The 19,696-nt window shown below is 39.4% G+C and overlaps 1 protein-coding gene and 1 non-coding gene across 5 annotated transcripts in view; one reads left to right on the top strand and one right to left on the bottom strand.

Moving 5' to 3' along the window:
• SSH2 (slingshot protein phosphatase 2) overlaps nt 1–19,696 on the bottom strand; it is a 301,846-nt gene that overhangs the window by 243,909 nt on the left and 38,241 nt on the right. The gene's annotated exons all lie outside the window — the stretch shown is intronic.
• LOC129018529 (small nucleolar RNA U13) lies at nt 10,999–11,102 on the top strand. The gene has a single exon (XR_008495348.1). It is a non-coding gene; the product is annotated as a small nucleolar RNA U13 (small nucleolar RNA).

Here is a 19,696-nt window from a genome sequence, read left to right on the forward strand (position 1 = left end):
TTTTTTCTTATGTTACATATATCAGCTCAAATGTTCAACAACAGATGAATAATTACATTGTAGCACACTGAAATGAGTTACTGTCCTTAATACAACATAGGGAACTCTTATTTCAGCCAAATCCTTTAATATGCCTGATTGATTTTGTTAAATGGAAAAACACTGGTGGAAAGCAGTGGTCTATTAGACATTATGATTGCTCTTTGTTTTTCAAAGTTATTAAAGGGTTAAATTATTTCTTTTGTATTATGCACATGTTTGTTTTTAAACTAACTCCAGCTCTAATTCTTGAAAATGGAGAGTTTACAGCTTTCAATTTGTTTTAGAATCCCATGGAATTGGTGACTATTATTAATATTACCCAGTGGCCATAACAGCACAGTATAACATCAACATGAACTCTTGGCTCCCATTCAAGAATCAAAATACAATAGTAATATTAAAAAGAGTGTATATTCCTATTCCTAGAGACTACATTAACAAAGAAAGAAATCTCCATCCCTCCCAAAAGAGAATAATGATATTTACAAAAGGTTAAGTGGGTACAGGAACAATAACTAAAGAAGGCAGAGAAGTCCTGACATGGTGGCTTATGCCTATAATCCCAGCACTTTGGGAGGCTAAGGTGGGAAGACAGCTTCAGGCCAGGAGTTTGAGACCTGCCTTAGCAACACAGCAAGACCCCCATCTCTACAAAAATAAAAAATAAAAATTAAAAAAAAGGCAGAGGAGCTAGCAGTCTCATAACAAGGTGATATGGAGTACAAGAGGAGGGCTTATAGGTGGATATTCCTGGTAGCATAAAAAGTATTTTGGGGGCCAGGTGGGGTGGCTCACGCCTGTAATTCCAGCACTTTGGGAGGCAAGGCAGGTGGATAGCTTGAGTCCAAGAGTTCGAGACCAGCCTGGACAGCATGGTGGAACCCCGTCTCTACTAAAAACACAAACATTAGCTGGGCATGGTGCCGCGTGCCTGTAATCCCAGCTACTCAGGAGGCTGAGGCATGAGAATCACTTGAACCCGGGAGGCAAAGATTGCAGTGAGCCGAGATCATGCCACTGCACTCCAGCCTGGGCAACAGAGCGAAACTTGGTCTCAAAATATATATATATATATTTTTTGGTACAGTAAGGTGAAAGTAATAGAACTCTGAAGTGCTTCATGTTAGAAAGAATAATTTTTAAAATTAACGTTGGTGAGTTTTAGAGCTACGGAGTTAACAAGGCAAGCAAGCCAACCTGCAAGCAAAACAAAATATCCACAGTTACTTATGGGTTACCTAAAAAGCCAAGAGTAATGGAATTGGGTAGGATTGGTTTTAATATGACTTTTAAAACAAAAAACCTTTAAGATGTACATCTAGCTCAAACATCTCCAAAGAGGCTGGGTGCAGTGGCTCACATCTGTAATCCCAGCACTTTGGGAGGCTGAGGCAGGTGGATCACCTGAGGTCAGGAGTTCGAGACCAGTCTGGCCAACATGGTGAAACCCCATGTCTACTAAAAATACAAAAACTAGCTGGGCATGGTGGTGCACGCCTGTAATCCCAGCTGCTTGGGAGGCTGAGGCAGGAGAATCACTTGAACCCGGGAGGTGGAGGTTGCAATGACCTGAGCTCGCCCTGCTGCACTCTAGCTTGGGAGACAGAGCCAGACTACGTCTAAAAAAAAAAAAAAAAAACTCCAAAGAAACACATGGAACAAACATATGGAGACAAGCAAAGCTATAAATCCAGAAGAAAGGTTGAGCTGTAACATTATCACCTATCAAGGCAAACATCAATCAACTTTTACTATTGGTATAGGACATAGGGCCTGAATAGAGCAAATTTAAATTAATTGGAAATCCCCATCCAAGGGAAAGTTTCCTTCCATTTTCCATTCCGTTTTTAGAAGAGGTTATAGACAAGAACAGAAATTGCTATCAGTGACTGACTGACTTACTTAAACAAGCTTCTAGGGAAAGTTCTTAGCAAATTAGATATTTGGTCGAGTTTCCTCCACCTTCTACATTTATTTTCCCTTAAGAGGGAAGTGTTCAAAATAATGTTTGGTTTCCAGAAAAGTTTATTAATAGGCTAAAGAAAGATATTTTATTAAAAGGGGTTTTCAGGCTGGGCGCAGCAGCTCATGCCTGTATCCCAGCACTTCGGGAGGCTGAGGTGGGTGGATCGGATAAGCTCAGGAGTTTCAGACTAGCCTGGGCAACATGGCAAAACCCCATCTCTACAGAAAATACAAAAATTAGCTGAGTATGGTGGTGCGTGCCTGCAGTCCCAGCTACTCAGGAGGCCAAGATGGGAGGATCACTTCAGCTTGGGAGGCGGAGGTTGCAGTGAGCCGAGATTGTGCCACTGCACTCCAGCCTGGGTGAAAGAGCAAGACTCTGTCTCAAAAAAATGGGGAGGGGGTGGGTGGGTTTCAGGTTAACACATTTAACTTACAAAATAAATTTGGTTTTATAAATAAATATTTTGATATGGTTAGGCTTTGTGTCCCCACCCAAATCTCATCTTGAATTGTACTCCCTATAACCCCCATAAGGGAGAGACCAGGTGGACTTAATTGAATCATGGGCACGGTTTCCTCCACTCTGGTCTCATGATAGTGAGTGAGTTCTCATGAGATCTGATGGTTTTATAAGGGGCTCTTCCCCGTTTTGCTTGGCACTTCTCCTTCCTGTCATCTTGTAAAGAAGATGCCTTGCTTCCCCTTTGCCTTCCACCATGATTGTAAATTTCCTGAGGCCTCCCCAGCAAGCTGAACTGTGAGTTGATTAAACCTCTTTATAAATTACCTAGTCTTGGGTATGACCTTATAGCAGCATGAGAACAGACTAACACTTTAATTATTTACAAATAAATAATTAAATTGCCTTTATGAGCTGTGAAAAGAACATGGAGATGCAGAATTCTCTGTGATTGTCAGATAACAACTAAATCAGTCAGAAAATTAAGTTAATTATAATGCTGCAGATTTTCAAAAGATTGGGCTGGTCCTGAGCCCTCTTTTCTCTCTCTATAACTTTCCCCCAAGTGATCCCATTAGTCCCAGGACTTTAAATATCAACTATTTGCCGGTGACTCCCAAATGTACAGATGCTCCTCAACTTACAAGGCTCAGTTCCGATAAAGTCAAAAAAATCATAAAGTCATAAAATCATTGAGTCAAACCATGGTAAGTTGGAGACTGTCTGTATATCACTCTCTCTAAACTCTGAACTCATATATTCAACTATATGTCATCTCCAATGAGAGTCTCACAGTCATATGAAACTTATCATGTTAGAACTATACTCCCCATTTCAACTTCCATTCTCTCCCCATAAGCCTGCCCAGGACTAGTATTCCTTATCTCAGAAAACAATGCAAACATATACCTCAGTTTCTCTAATCAGAAATCTAGAGTGATCCTTGACCCTTTGCCTCAAGCCTCCTGTTCAGCTTATCAGTAAGCCCTGCAGGTTCTATATCCAAAATATGTCTTAAGTTTATCTAACTCTTGTCATCTCTGAGTATCACCTCTTATCTGCAATTGCCTCCCTACTGGCCTCCTTCTTTCCGTCCTTATCTCCTATAGTCTCTTCTCCACACAGCATCCAAAGCCATCTTTTCAAAGCACAAACATGGTCACTCCCATGTTGAAAACCTTTCAGTTGTATTCCCATAGTTCTTGGGGAAAAAAATGAAAAATTCTTACTACAGTCTGTAAAGCCTCACATGATTTCATCCTTGCCTACTTCTCCATAGTTTCCTCATTCAGCCCCACTACATTATGATCCAGCCACATTGCCCTCCCTTCAACCTCCTCAAACATGCCAAACTCTCTCCCACCTTGGGGCTTTGAATATGCCTTTTGTTTAAATGACTCTTTTCCTTTTACCCCATGCCTGGCTCCTACTTATTCTTCAAACCTCACTCGGTATAACTCCATCATGAAGGCCTTGCCTAACATTTAATCTATGTACTGCTCCCTAGTTATTTCAGTCATAGAATTATCATAATTTGTAATTACAAATTTGTACACACGCTTATAATGAAAACTATAAACCACTGATGAAAAAAATTGAAGAGGACACCAAAAAAAAAAAAGGAAAGATAGTTCATGTTCATGGATTGGAAGAATCAATACTGTGAAAATGTTCATAGTACATACACAAAGCAATCTACACATTCAATGTAATTTCTATCAAAATACCAGTGACATTCACAGAAATAGGAAAAACACTAAAATTTATACAGAACCATAAAAGACCCAGAACAGCCAAAGCTATCCTAAGGAAAAAAAAAAAAAAAAAGGAGGAATCATATTACCTGACTTCAAATTATACTACAAAGGAATAGTAGCCAAAACAGCATGCTACTGCCATGAATATAGACACATAGACCAATGGAACAGAATAGAGAACCCAGAAAGAAATCCGCACATCTATAGTGAACTCGTTTTTGGGAAAGGTGTCAAGAACAAAATTGGATTATTAGATTTTTTTTCCTATAGAGTTGTTTGGAGCTCCTTATGTGTTCTGGTTATTAATCCCTCGTCAGATGGGTAGTTTGCATATATTTTCTTCCATTTTCTGGGTTGTCTCTTCACTTTGTTGATTACTTTCTTTGCTGTGCAAAAGCTTTTTACCTTGATGTGATCCCATTTGTCCATTTTTGCTTAAGTTGCCTGTGAGTTAAACCTCAAGAACATACACTGGGGAAAAGATAGTCTCTTCAAAAAGTATGCTGAAAAACTGAATATCCATACGCAGAAGAACAAAACTAGACCTCTATCTCTCACCACATAAAAAAATCAAACATAAATGGATTAAAGAATTGAATCTAAGACCTCAAACTATGAAACCACTACAAGAAAACATTGGGAGAACTCTCCAGGACACTGGACTGGGCAAAGATTTCTTGAACAATACCCCAAACGCACAGGCAACCTAAGCAAAAATGGACAAATGGGATCACATCAAGGTAAAAAGCTTTTGCACAGCAAAGAAAACAATCAACAAAGTGAAGAGACAACCCACAAAATGGAAGAAAATATATGCAAACTACCCATCTGACGAGGGATTAATAACCAGAACACATAAGGAGCTCCAAACAACTCTATAGGAAAAAAAAATCTAATAATCCAATTAAAAAATGGGCAAAAGACTTGAATAGACATTTCTCAAAAGAAGACATACAAATGGCAAACAGGCATACGAAAAGGTACTCAATGTCACTGATCATCAGAGAAATGCAAATCAAAACTACAATGAGATATCATCTCATCCCAGATAAAATGGCTTTTATCCAAAATACAGGCAATAATGAATGCTGGTGAGGATGTGGAAAAAAGGGAACCCTTGTAAACTGTTGATGGGAATGTAAATTAATACAACCTCTATGGAGAACAGTTTGGAGGTTCCTCAAAAAACTAAAAATAGAGCTACCATATGATCCAGCAATCCCACTGCTCAGTATATACCCAAAAGAAAAGAAATCAGTATATCACAGAGGTATCTGTACTCCTATGTTTGTTGCGGCACTGTCTACAATAGCCAAGATCTGGAAGCAACCTAAGTGTCTATCAACAGACGAATGGATAAAGAAAATGTGGCCCTTACATACAATGGAGTACTATTCAGTCATTTAAAAAATGAGATCCTGTCATTTGCAACAACATGGATGAAACTGGAGGTCATTACTTTAAGTGAAATAAGCCAGGCACAGAAAGACAAACATCTTGTATTCTCATTTATTTATGGATCTAAAAATCAAAACAATTGAACTCATGGGGAGAGAGAAGGATGGTTAACAGAGGCTGGGAAGAGTAGTAGAGGGGTGAAGGGGAGGTAGGGATGGTTAATGGGTACCAAAAAAAAATAGAATGAATAAGACCTAGTATTTGGCTGAGCAGGGTGGTTCACATCTGTAATTCCAGCACTTTGGGAATCTGGCAGACTGCTTGAGCCCAGGAGTTTAAGACCAGCCTCGGCAACATATTGAGACCCTGTCTCTACAAAAAGTTAAAAAATTAGCCAGGCATGGTGGCTTGTGCCTGTAGTCCCAGCTACTTGGGAGGCTGAGGTGGGAGGATTGCCTGAGTCCAGGAGGTCAAGGCTGCAGTGAGCCAAGATCACGCCACTGCACTCCAGCCTAGGTGACAGACCAAGACCCTGTCTCGAAGATAGCACAACAGGGTGACTACAGTCAATAATAATTGTACATTTTAAAAGAACAAAGAGGCCGGGCGCGGTGGCTCATGCCTGTAATTCCAGCATTTTGGGAGGCCGAGGAGGGCGGATCACCTGAGTTCAGGAGTTCGAGACCAGCCTGACCAACATGGAGAAACCCCGTCTCTATTAAAAATACAAAATTAGCCAGGCGTGGTGGCACATGCCTGTAATCCTAGCTACTCGGGAGGCTGAGGCAGGAGAATCGCTTGAACCTGGGAGGCAGAAGTTGCAGTGAGCCGAGATTGCGCCATTGCACTCCAGCCTGGGTAACAGGAGCAAAACTCCGTCTACTGCTACAGATAAAGCAAGCTTCATGAGGGAATTATGCCTGGTTTATTCATCAATGCATACTTATTGCCTAGCATAGTGTGTGATACATAGTTGACGCTCAGAATATACGTTTAGAATAAATAAATCAATGGATGAAGATTTTAAAAAAACAATTGGAGAAATAGATGGAAACAAAGATCAAATAAGTATAGACTACAAATCTCCCTTACTACCTTATTCAGCACTCATATTTCTTCTAGATTTCCACTATAGTAGATATTCCATATTAAATAATGAGTTACTAGTCATAGTATTACCATAACGCATATGCAAATAAAAGAAAATCCAGCTGTGTCCTACTAAATATACTATGCTATGATTGTAAAAAGCAAATTAATAGTATAATATGAAACTCAAGATCTCAATTGTTTAATTTTCTGAGCTATATAAAAAATGGATAGGCAGAGAAACAAGCTCAAAGCAGCAAGTGAATAACAGAAAAAGTCTGGTTTAAGATTCATCAATATTCTCAAGTCAATCACAGGAAAACTTAACAAATACAGCATTGTGTTATTTGTCATAATTATACAAACTGCACAAATTGGTGGCTAAATTACATGATTTCCCCCCACATCTCATGTCTGTACATTTTACTTTTTAAAATGTGGCCAGAAGTATATGGTTTTAAAATTCCATGGTTAAAAGTCCAAGAGCTGAAATATGATGACCATATTTTCCAAACAAAAAAATCAGAATGTTGACCTACATTTAAACTAAGAATATTGAAAATCTGTAATATAGTTTAAGTATTATCATTTTCATATTATGGATATACACGGACTCAGCCATGTTATCTATCCAAGATGAGTGATAAGTATGAGAGGTAGAATCAGTATTCAAATAGGTTTTTCTTATTCAGAGGCTCATGGTGTTTCCACTTCTCTACAGTGCTTTCTGCTGTTTTTTTTTTTTTAAATAAACTTTATCTTTTAGAGCCGTTTTAGGTTCACAGCAAAACTGAACAGCAGGTAGACAGATTTCCTATATATCCCCTGCCTCCACACATGCATATAGCCTCCCCCATTATCAACATCTCCTACCAAAGTGGTACATTTGTTACAATTGATGTGCTGCTCATTTTCTCATTCATTCCAATATGAACTGAATACCTACTAGGTGTTTTTGTGAACAAATGGATATTAGAAAGAAAATACAACTCATCCTTAAAGTTAATAAATACACTCCAAATCAAACAAAACCTAACCTGAGAGAACAGACCACCTGAAACAAAGATCAACTGTCTTTTCTTTGCAAAGTCTGCTCTAACAGCATGTGACATCCATTTGAGGCTTCCAGCCAATCAGAAAATCATCAAAACAAGATGCAATGTTTCCAAATCCCAGCCAAAGCTCATGAAAATTAAGCTGGTGAAAGCAACGCCACAAATTTAATGTTGGGCATACTAAATTTTGACACCTAAAGATGTAAGAGACTAGAATGTTAAAAAGATACAAGATGTTTTCAAAAATTTGTTATAAAATATTTTGCTCATGAGACTCAAATAAAAAAAAGAGCAAACCAATCGCAAAGACAACTCAATATACTGTATACACATGCTGCTAGGATGAAGAGCCTTCTAGTCATTCATTCGATCATCTATCCATCCATTCATCTATTATCCATCTAGCTAGCTGGCCATCAAACATCATTAAGTGCCTACTACATGTTTGGCACTCTGCTGAACAGTATACAGGATAGAGTGCAGTGACACAATCACAGCTCACTGCAGGCTCGAGCCCCCCTGGGCTCAAGCGATTCACCTCAGTCTGCCGTGTAGCTAGGACTACAGGCACGTACCACCATGCCCAGCTAATTTTTCTATTTTTTGTAGAGACAAAATATGTTGCCTAGGCTGGTCTCGAACTCCTACACTCCAGCAATCCAACTGCCTCGGCATCCCAAAGTGCTGGGATTACAGGCATAAGCCAACACACCGGGCCCATTTTTTTCTTTAAACCAGAGGTTGAAAACTGGAAGCTCACAGGAAGAATCCTCCCTGTAGAACTGTTCTGTATAACTTTCATGGCATGTATTTTTAATTAATCTGATTTTTAGACAAGAGAGATACACAGAGACTCCAACAATTCCCTAAGTCTTATATAGGCCCAATTCATATATTCATGCTTCCCTCCTGGCTTTGGTAAGCAAATGAGTTCTGACTCTTGCTTTACACTGTGCTGCCTTCTCTAATAGTACAGGCTGAATTTAATTAAGAAACTTAGTTCCCTTCCATCCCAATTCTCAAAGGCAAAGGTTTTTTCTTCTCCCTAAGAACACTACCTCATATTTGAGTAATACTTTCATAAAAATAACATTTTTTGTGTAGGACATTTTATAAGGATACAAAGATAAATGAATTTGCTCATGGTTACAAAGCCAATTAGGGCTAGACCTGGGGACTCCTGGCTCAGTTCAGGAGTCTTTTTATTAATATTAAGCCTTGAGCCCAAAGGACCAAACAGCATATCCCACAACATTTCATTTATTGCTCAACTCTTTTCAGAAAAATATTTATATCAAACTAAAATGAACATATTGAATTCTGAATAACATCTTTCATAGGTATAAGGAAATCTAAAAGATACAGAGTAGTATCTATGTGCCCATTATATATTCTAAATTGTGATTAATGTCTTCAAATACAAACATGTTAATCAATTATCACAAATGAAATGTAAGAATAACAAAGTGACTAAAGAGTTTTTAAAGAACTAAAGACTAGAAACTAGAATTTGATACACTGCCAGCATCTATACATATCTGAAGTATTGAAGATTTCCCAAACCTCAGTTATAGTAGCTATAAACTAAGTTTGTTATCAGCTGGCCACCAAAGAACAGTAGGATAGTTTTTCAGTGAAAAGGAGAAATCAAAATCCTTATATTAAATGGAGTTAGGGAATTGTGAACTATCTGTAGTGCCTATTTTTTCTCTCTCTCTTTCTTTCTTTCTTTCTTTCTTTCTTTTTTCCGAGACAGAGTCTTGCTCTGTTGCCCAGGCTGGAGTGCAGCGGCACAATCTTGGCTCACTGCAACCTCTGCCTCCCGGGTTCAAGCAATTCTCCTGCCTCAGCCTCCCAAGTAGCTGGGATTATAGGCGCCTGCCACCGCACCCAGCTAACTTTTGTATTTTTAGTAGAGATGGGGTTTCACCATGTTGACCAGGCTGGTCTCAAACTCCTGACCTTGTGATCTGCCCGCCTCGGCCTCCCAAAGTGCTGGGATTACAGCTGTGAGCCACCACACCCAGCCCACCACTGTGCCTGGCCCTACTTTGTTAATAAAATGAAATAATTATGAAAAGTACACTTGGGAGATGAAATCAGAACTTGAAAATTTCCCCAAAACGTTAAAATGAACTCAAACTTTTACAGGCTTCAAGGAGAAAAACAAACAAACATCTCCAAACATTTCAATTGAGGAAAAAACTGCATTATTTGCTTCTTAAGATGTACAGGAAGTCATTTGGTTACAGAACTCAATGGCTGAAAGCTTCAGGGAGATACAAAGTTTGATACATAGCTGTCCTATTATACAATGCCAGTCTTAACTTTTTCTAAAATGAGAATGTAATTTTTAATATTTGGAAAATGATGTCTGGAGCATACTCACTGCTATTACTGATGGAAGTGTAAACTAATACAACTTTTCTAGAGAGCAATTTGGCACACTTACCAAAACCTTTCAAAAATTCACAGCCTTTTCTCTAGTAAAATCCCTTTTGATGTGCACATTTCTTTCTCCCACTATCATCACCATCAAAATAATCCAACAAATTTGAAATCATCAAGGATTTATAACTGGCCCAAGATAGTAGCCTGGACTTTTCCCTGCACCTCATTATATACTCAAGGTAGCATTCTATTCTCACATGGAGCTTTACAATACATGCTTTTAAATAAGATGCTCTGGCCAGGCACAGTGGCTCACGCCTGTAATCCCAGCACTTTGGGAGGCCGAGGCAGGTGGATCACAAGGTCAGGAGTTCGAGACCAGCCTGGCCAAAATGGTGAAACCTTTTCTCTACTAAAACTGCAAAAATTAGCCGGGCGCAGTGGCAGGTACCTCTAATCCCAGCTACTCAGGAGACTGAGGCAGGAGAATCGCTTGAACCCGGGAGGTGGAGGTTGCAGTGAGCTGAGATCACACCACTGCACTCTAGCCTGGGCAACAGAGCAAAACTCCATCTCAAAAATAATAAATAAACAAATAAATAAAATAAAGATGCTCCCAGCTGGAAGTCTACCAAGTTATCATCAAAGACAATTTTTTTTCTTTTTAAAAATTTTTTTGTAGAGACGGGGTATCACTATGTTACTCAGGCTGTTCTTGAACTCCTGGGCTCAAGCGATCCTCTTGCCTCAGTCTCTCAAAGTGTTTTTATTAAAGGCATGAGCCACCATGCCCAGCCCAATTTTTTTTTAATGGCCAAATCATAATCTTATGCCTAGAATCCTTTTGTGATTCATAAGCATGGTGACTGGGTTTTCATGCTTTTGTGTGAGATGTGCCTCCCTTAAACCTTGTTACAATATCAGCACATTACCTGTATGATGTGAAAAGAAATAAAATAGAAAAATAGAAAAAAAAACTCTTATGCTTAGTGACAAGTTGAATTCTGGTACGGTAAAAGGCACCTATTAAAAACTGGTATTAATTTTTAGAGTTAGTAAGTTCAAAGAATTTAAACTCTGAATAATGAGCACCTTTTATATTTTGGGCTATATCTTTGTAATTCACACATTTTCCAAATCCTATGTTAGGTGTCATTTTATTAAGTGCCCACTATGTGCTTAACAGCTGTAAAAAGAAGAAAGAATTTTAAAAGAAACAGAAGACACGTTATCCTATCGTGTTTCAGAAAGGTTTCTGCTAATCTCTATAGCAGTCAGGGCAACAGATTACTCTTAACAAAATATACATGACATACTATAATATCCAAATATAAGTTATACTGTATATAAATAGAAATTTTTATCTATGCATGATGAATTGATAAAACTGCACATTGGATACACTTTATAAGTCCTCCTGGAGTACAGAATGGTAATGTCATCCTGTACAGTAAGGTTAAATCATAACAGGAAATAGATATTTAAGTCACAGAGGATGAGTTAATTCTCTTCCTGGCCAGCCTAACTTCTCCTGTTCCAGACTAACTCCTTATTTAGTGTTTTAGACTAGTCCCCTGAGACCTGTTCCTATCAATTATCTCCTGTCTCACTTTTATCTTCTATCTCTTTCCCCACTGCCACTACTTTGGTTCATTTCCTTTAGCACAGAAACATTTTCAAGTCTACTGCATACTTTAAAAACAAGAAAAATATTTGACCTTGCATTCCTCCATCTAGATAAAATCCTTTTTCTCCTTCTATTCATGAGAACTCTTGTGAAAATGAATACTCTATTTTTACTGTTTCTTTACATACATATATATATATGATGAGTGAGAGAGGTTCTTACTATGTTGCCCAGGCTGGTCTCGAACTCCTGGGCTCAAGCAATCCTCCCACCTTGGCTTCCAAAAGTGCTGGGATTACAGGTGTGAGCCACTACACCTGGCCTATATTCACAATTTGTTTGATCAATTTTCTCTTCAACTTACCTCAATCAGGCTTCTCTGTCCCACCTCTCCACTGAAACTACTCTAGCCAAAGTCACAGGTGGCTTCCACACTACCAACTCATAACACTTTTCTTTGTATTATCAAATTTCTCAGTTGCATTTGACAGAATTGGACCATTGATTTCTTCCTAAAACTTTTGGCACACTATTTTCTACTGGTCTTCCACAAATTGCTTTCTGATTGCTCCTTTCAGTCTGTCAAATTCTCCTTTTCTACTTTTACCCCTTACATATGGGGGCTTTTGGGGTTCTGTCCTTGGCATCTATCTCCATGGGCATTCCTTGAGTGATGTCATCTCTCTCACAGCTTCAAGAGACTACAAACATTACTTTAGGATATTTTCATCACTGGTCTTCTTGGATATCTTACTGCCTAATTGGAACATGTTTGCTAACATATTCCACAGGATTACATACCTCAGCTGGTCCACAACTGAACTCATCTTCCCACTAAAGCTTTACTTCTTGTATTTTTGTTAATATCATCTGCCATCTACTCAGCCCAATCAAGCTCAAAGTCTTCAAGAGTTAACCAGTCTTCTATCTTTATTTCACCTCATAATCCATCATCAGGCCTCTACCACTTCACTTTTTATATATTTCTGTAATCTATCTCATCCTGTCTATCCCAACCACAACTGCCTTAGTTTGAGTCTATGTTAGTTCCAGGACTTGGCAACTGCAACAATCCACTCTAAATTGTAACTCTGACCTTACATCTCTCCATAAAACTTTTATGTTCCTCACTGCCAAAAGCAGTATTTCTTGTGTCAGGGTTACCTGTGAATGCTTGTAAAGATGCATATTCCTGGGTCAATCTGCATTTTTACATATTTTTCAACTTATTCTGATGCAATGTAAAGCTTGAGTACAGGCTAAAGTTTAAGTTTAAATTTCTTACCAAGGCATAAAAAGCCTCCAAGGTCTTGGCTCTTGCCTACTTAGTTCTCTAATCTAGCATCTCCCTTTTTCTCCCATCACGTGCTTTATTATCTAGAGTACTGAATTCATTTACACTTATCCAAGTGTCTCTGCCTTCCATGCTTTTGCTGTTCTTCCTCTTTCTTCTCACCAAGTCTTATGCAACCTATTGAGTATTATGCTTTTTTTTCTATCAAGCAGGTACTAACTTTTAACTCTTATTAACCAAAGACTGGGGTTTCTTGCTATTGTATCATAAAAAACAGGTCTTTTTCCCCAGTTCCTGACACAGAGCTCCTAAAACCCTTGGAATTTCCTGGGTGATAAAAGTGATAGAAGCATCTTTGGTTCTAAGGAAGTGTCTCTTGGCTGGCCCCTAGATAGCTTTAGGATGGGAGCTAGTCACCAGAAATACCAATCCTTGATTAGAAGCTTGTAATTTTCACCTCCATCACGTAACCAGGGAAGGAGTGGAGATTGAGTCAGTTACCAATGACCAATGATTTAATCAATAATGCTTACTGATATGGTTTGGCTATGTACCCACCTAAATTTCATCTTGAATTGTAGCTCCCATAATTCCCACATGTCATGGGAGGGAGCCAGTGGGAGGTAACTGAATCATGGAGGCAGGTTTTTCCTGTGCTGTTCTGGTGATAGCAAGTCTCACGAGATCCGACAGTTTTATAAAGGGGATTTTCCCTGCACATGCTCTCTTGCCTGCCGCCATGTAAGATGTCCTTTTGCTCTTCCTTATTCTTCCACCATGATTGTGAGGCCTCCCCAGCCATGTGGAACTGTGAGTCCATTAAAACTTTTCCCTTTATAAATTACCCAGTCTCGGGTATGTCTTTATTAGCAGCGTGAGAACAGACTAATACAGTAAATAGGTACCAGGTAGTGGGGCACTGCTGTAAAGATACCCGAAAATGTGGAAGCAACTTTGGAACTGAATAACAGGCAGAGGTTGGAACAGTTTTGAGGACCCGGAAGAAGACAGGAAAATGTGGGGAAGTTTGGAACTTCCTAGAAACTTGGAGGGCTCAGAAGACAGGAAGATATGGGAAAGTTTGTAACTTCCTAGAGACTTGTTGAATGACTTTGACCAAAATGCTGATAGCAATATGGACAATAAGGTCCAGGCTGAGGTGGTCTCAGATGGAGATAAGGAACTTGGGAACTGGAGCAAAGGTGACTCTTGCTATGTTTTAGCAAAGAGACTGGTGGCATTTTGCCCCGCCATAGAGTTCTGTGGAAATTTGAACTTGAGAGAGATGATTTAGGTACCTGGTAGAAGAAATTTCTAAGTGGCAAAGTGTTCAAGAAGAAGCAGCGCATAAAAGTTTGGAAAATGGCCGGGTGCCGTGGCTCACACCTGTAATCCCAGCACTTTGGGAGGCTGAGGTGGATGGACCACCTGAGGTCAGGAGTTTGAGACCAGCCTGACCAATACGGTGAAACTCCCTCTCTACTAAAAATACAAAAATTAGCCAGGTGTGGTGGCGTGCACCTGTAGTCCCAACCACTCAGGAGGCTGAGACAGGAGAATTGCTTGAACCCAGGCGGTGGAGGTTGCAGTGAGCCAAGATCACGCCACTGTACTCCAGCCTGGGCAACAGAGAAAGACTCCATCTCAAAAAAAAAAAAAAAAGTTTGAAAAATTTACGGACTGATGATGTGATAGAAAATAACCCATTTTCTGGGGAGAAATTCAAGCCTGCTGAAGAAGTTACATAAGTAACAAGGGGCTGAATGTTAATCACCAATTATAGCGCTCCTTCAACCTCTATTACACAGTTCTGAAGACACTTTACCAAGAGTATGTAGTATCCTTAAGTGCTAAAGCTGGACAGGACCTTAGAGATTAAAGATTTTTTCTCGGATAAGAAAACCAGGACTAGAAAGATGAAAAGATTGACCAGAGCCAGAGTTAAGTGGTAGCAAAGCCAGATGAATGGCTCTCCTATCGAGCCAATGTAATTTCTTCAACATCATGCAGCATATACTACTTTGGTGCCACCTATCTTATTTAATTATATCCCTATAGAGGATATTTTGTTAACAACTTAATACCTGAGATCAGTAGTAGTGTTATAAAAGCAAGCTATTAGCATAGAACACAATAAAAAAAAATCTTGGAGCAGGCATAGAAATTTTTGTACATCTTAGATATTATAACTATGAAATGATTTAGTGAGGTTCAATAGAGGATAAACTTGAGCTTTAGTAAGAATAAACAAAAACAAAACAGAGTACTTTAGGTGTATTTCCTAGGTCCTATTTCCTAGACCCATCAAAAATGACATGGAATTCAAGACTGGAGTTTAAGACAAGAAGGGTAAGGCAGGCCAATCTTTGGTATGTGCTTTCAAGACAAGGGGCTCTGAAGTCGGATTGCCTGGATTCTAATCCTGTCCTACCCCTTATCTGTGCCTCTATTTCCTCATCTGTAAAATGAGGATGGTAATAGTACACATCTTCAGAGGGTGGTTGTCAGGACTGAATCAGATCATATTGATAAAGAGCTCAGAATAGTGCCTAGCACAGAGTAAGCCAATGTTGGTTGTTCTTATTTCTTTCTCTTTGAAGAGCACAAACCTGGTCATCATAGTAGAGGGAACAGACCTACTTTTAAATGGTCTTCTGCAGTTCAGGTTAGGGAATGCTATTACTAAATATTAATTTTAGAAAATAAATAAGTGCTTTCAGCTTCTTTTAATGTAATTTAATGTGAAGAAAACATTTCCTTATCTTTTATAAAAACTAAGATGACCTTACAGAACACAATATAGTTTTTGCAGATTAGTATATGTGAAGATTATGAAAGAAACTATGCTGAGGCCAGGCGTGGTGACTCATGACTGCAATCCCAGCACTTTGGGAGGCCAATACAGGAGGATCACTTAAGCCCAGGAGTTTGAGACCAGCCTGGGCAATGTAGTGAGATCTCATTTCTACAAAAAAATTTAAAAGTTAGCCAGGCATAGTGGTACATGCCTGTAGTCCCAGCTACTCAGGAGGCTGAGACAGGAGAATTACTTGAGCCCAGAAGGTTGAGGCTGCAGTGAGCCATGATCATGCCACTGCGTTCCAGCCTGACCAACAGAGTAAGATCCTGTCCCATCCACCCTACCCCCAGAAAGAAACTATGCTGAGACAGAGACTGCACTTGACTCTACCATGGAAACTAACAGATAGTGGTGAGAAAAAGCCTAAAATCACGAAGCCTAAGACTGAGGAATCTTTATGGTTCCATGGGATGGTTGGAAAGAGATTTGGAGAGAATCAGGTATTCAGTGTATTTCTTTCCCACTGAAATCCAAGAAAGCAGAGTTGGAGTTTTATGTATGAGACTTAGTGCCATAGCATGGACAGCTTGGAAACTGGACAACTCTCTGGGATGGAATCCGTATAAGTGCAAAGCAAAAACCTAGTAATTTTTATAGACCAAATATTTTGATGGCTTATATTTCTACAGTATTAACAGCAACCTTAACCATACAAACAGTAGAAAAAGTCAATATAAAGAAAGTGACAGCCAGGTGCAATGGCTCATGCCTGTAATTCCAGCCCTTTGAGAGGCTGAGGTGGGAGGATCACTTTAGGCCAGGAGTGTGAGATCAGCCTGGGTAACACATCAAAATCACATCCCTACAAAAAACTTAAAAAAAAAAAAAAAAAAAGAAAAGCCAGGCATGGTGGCACACTCCTGTAGACCCAGCTACTCAGGAGGCTGAGGTGGGAGGATCACTTGAGCTCAGGGGGTTGAGGCTGCAGTAAGCCATGATAGTGCGCCACTTCACTCCAGCCTAGGTGATAGAGTGAGACCCTGTCTCAAAAAAAAAAAAAAAAAAAGAGAGAGAGAGACTACTATGTTTCTAATTTAAAATAAAATTAAAGGCATTGTATATAAAATTTGAGTTTAGTTTTCTAAAAAAAAAAAAATGGTGCTGAGACATCTGCAAAGCCACATGCAAACAAATGCCATATACAAAAATTTACTCAAAATGGATCAAAGGCCTAAATGTAAGAGAAAAACCATAAAACTGTCAGAAGAGTCTGGGCATGGTGGCTCACACCTGTAATCCCAGCACTTTGGGAGGCCAAGGCAGGTGGATCACTTGAGGTCAGGAGTTTGAAACCACCCTGGCCAACATGGTAAAACCCCGTCTCTACTAAAATACAAAAATTAGCTGGGCATGGTGGCACACGCCTGTAATCCTAGCTACTTGGGAGGCTGAGGCAGAAGAATTGCTTGAACCTGGGAGGCAGAGGTTGCAGTGAGCTGATATTGCGCCACTGCACTCCAGCCTGGGTGACAGAGGCAGACTGTCTCAAAACAAACAAACAAACAAACAAAAAACCAAAAAACTCTCAGAAGAAAACATAGGGGTAAATCTTCATGATTAGGATTTGCCAAAGAATTCTTAGATATGACACCAAAAGCATGAACAACAAAAAAATAGGTACACTGAACTTCATCAAATTTAAAAATTTTGTGCTTCAGAGTACACCATAAAGAAAGAAAAAAGACAAGCCAGAGAATGGGATAAAATATTTGCAAATCACATATCCGACATGGGACTTGTATCTGGAATACATAAAGAACTCTTACAACTCAATAATAAAAAGACAAAAAGTCCAATTTAAAAATGAGCAAAGGCCAGCCTGGGCAACACAGTGAGGCCCCATCTCTACCAAAAAAAAAAAAAAAAAAACCCAGCCAGGTATGAGATCAGACACCAAGACTGAGGCAGGAGGATGGCTTGAGCCCAGGAGTGCGAGGCTGCAGTGAGCTGTGATTGTTTCACTACACCCCAGCCTGGGCAACAGAGCAAGACCCCAGTCTCTAAAAAATTTTTTTAATTAAAAAAATAAAAAATGGGCGAAAGATCTGAATAGATATTTCTCATGTGAGGAAGATACGCAAGTGGCCAGTGAACACATGAAAAGATGTTCAACATCATTAGCCACTAGGGAAATGCAAACCCAAACTGCAATGAGCTAATACTTCATATTCACAAGAATGGCTAGAATCTGAAGTCAGGTTACAACAAGTGTTGATGAGGATGTGGAGTAATCAGAGCCCTCATACACACTGGTGGGAATATAAAATGGTGCAGCTGCTGTGGAAAACAATCTGGCAGTTCATCAGTTAAAAAGAGTTATCATATGCTCTAGCAATCCCACTCCTAGGTATATGCCCAAGAGAAATGAAAACATATGTCCATGCAGAAACTTGTACACAGATGTGTACAACACCATTCATAATAGCCAAAAGACAGAAACAACCTAAATGTCATCAGTGGATGAAAGGATAAAACACTATTATTATTTGGCCATAAAAAGGAATGAAGTGCTAACACAGGCTATGGCATGGATAAGCCTTGAAAACATTATGCTAACTGAAAGAAGCCAATCACAAAGACAACATATGATCCCATTCATAGGCCAGTCCAGAATAGGGAAGTTATAGTGACAGAGATTAGTGTTTGCTTAGAATCAGGTGGGGGGTTGGGTGGGATAGAGTGGTCATAGATAAAGGGGTTTCTTTCTGAGGTGATGAAAATTTTCAAAAACTGACTGTGGTGTTGGGTGCATATATCTGTGAATATACCAAAACCAATGTATTAACTGTATAGCATTTGAATTATATTTCACTAAAGCTGTTCGCTCTGTCAACAGGCTGGAGTGCTGTGGTGGGATCTCGGCTCACTGCAACCTCTGCCTCCTGTGTTCAAGTGATTTTCCTGCCTCAGCCTCCCCAGTAGCTGGGACTACAGGCACACACCACCACACCCAGCTAATTTTTGTATTTTTAGTAGAGATGGGGTTTCATCATGTTGGCCAGGACGGTCTTGATCTCTTGACCTCGTGATCCGCCTGCCTCAGCCTCCCAAAGTGCTGGGATTACAGGTGTGAGACACCACGCCCGGCCTGAAAAAAATCTTTAAAAGATCATCCTGTGAGAAGCACCTGAACATACACTCCTCTGATTTGGGTTCTAACCATGGACACTTTTGCTACAGTCAGTGTAAGGACCAGCCTGGATCAGGCCTAATCACAGGCTGGATTCCCTGCACCAGTACTTTTCATATGTTAGTACTTAACAGAATCACCCAAGAGCCTGTTAAAAAACACAGAGTCCTGACTATCTCAAGAGAGACTGAGTGGGACACTCAGATTTGTGAAACCCACAAATCTACTCTGCTTAAGTTCCCACATGAATCTAGTGCAGGTGGTTAGCAACCACATTTGCTACAAATATTTCTCTGCACTGTTATCTAGACAAAATCCATCAGATTTAGCCTTCACTTCTAAATAAATTCTTTTTTTTTCAAAGCAACGAAAGAAAGAAGCAACAAAAGCACAGATTTATTGAAATGAAAGTACACTCCATAGAGTGAAAGCAGGCTCAAGCAAGCAGCTCAAGAGCCCTAAATAAATTCTAAATTCTAAAATGTTGAATATTATGTCATAGTAATAGAAAAAGAAAACAAAATGGCCTTCTAACTTCTGACATGTGAAGAGCAGACCAAAGGTAACTGCAGAATTTCCAGACTTCTCATTTGACCAAAAGGGCTATTCAATTATAGACAAAAGA

Source organism: Pongo pygmaeus, chromosome 19 (genome assembly GCF_028885625.2).
Source record: "Pongo pygmaeus isolate AG05252 chromosome 19, NHGRI_mPonPyg2-v2.0_pri, whole genome shotgun sequence".
Taxonomy (NCBI): domain Eukaryota; kingdom Metazoa; phylum Chordata; class Mammalia; order Primates; family Hominidae; genus Pongo; species Pongo pygmaeus.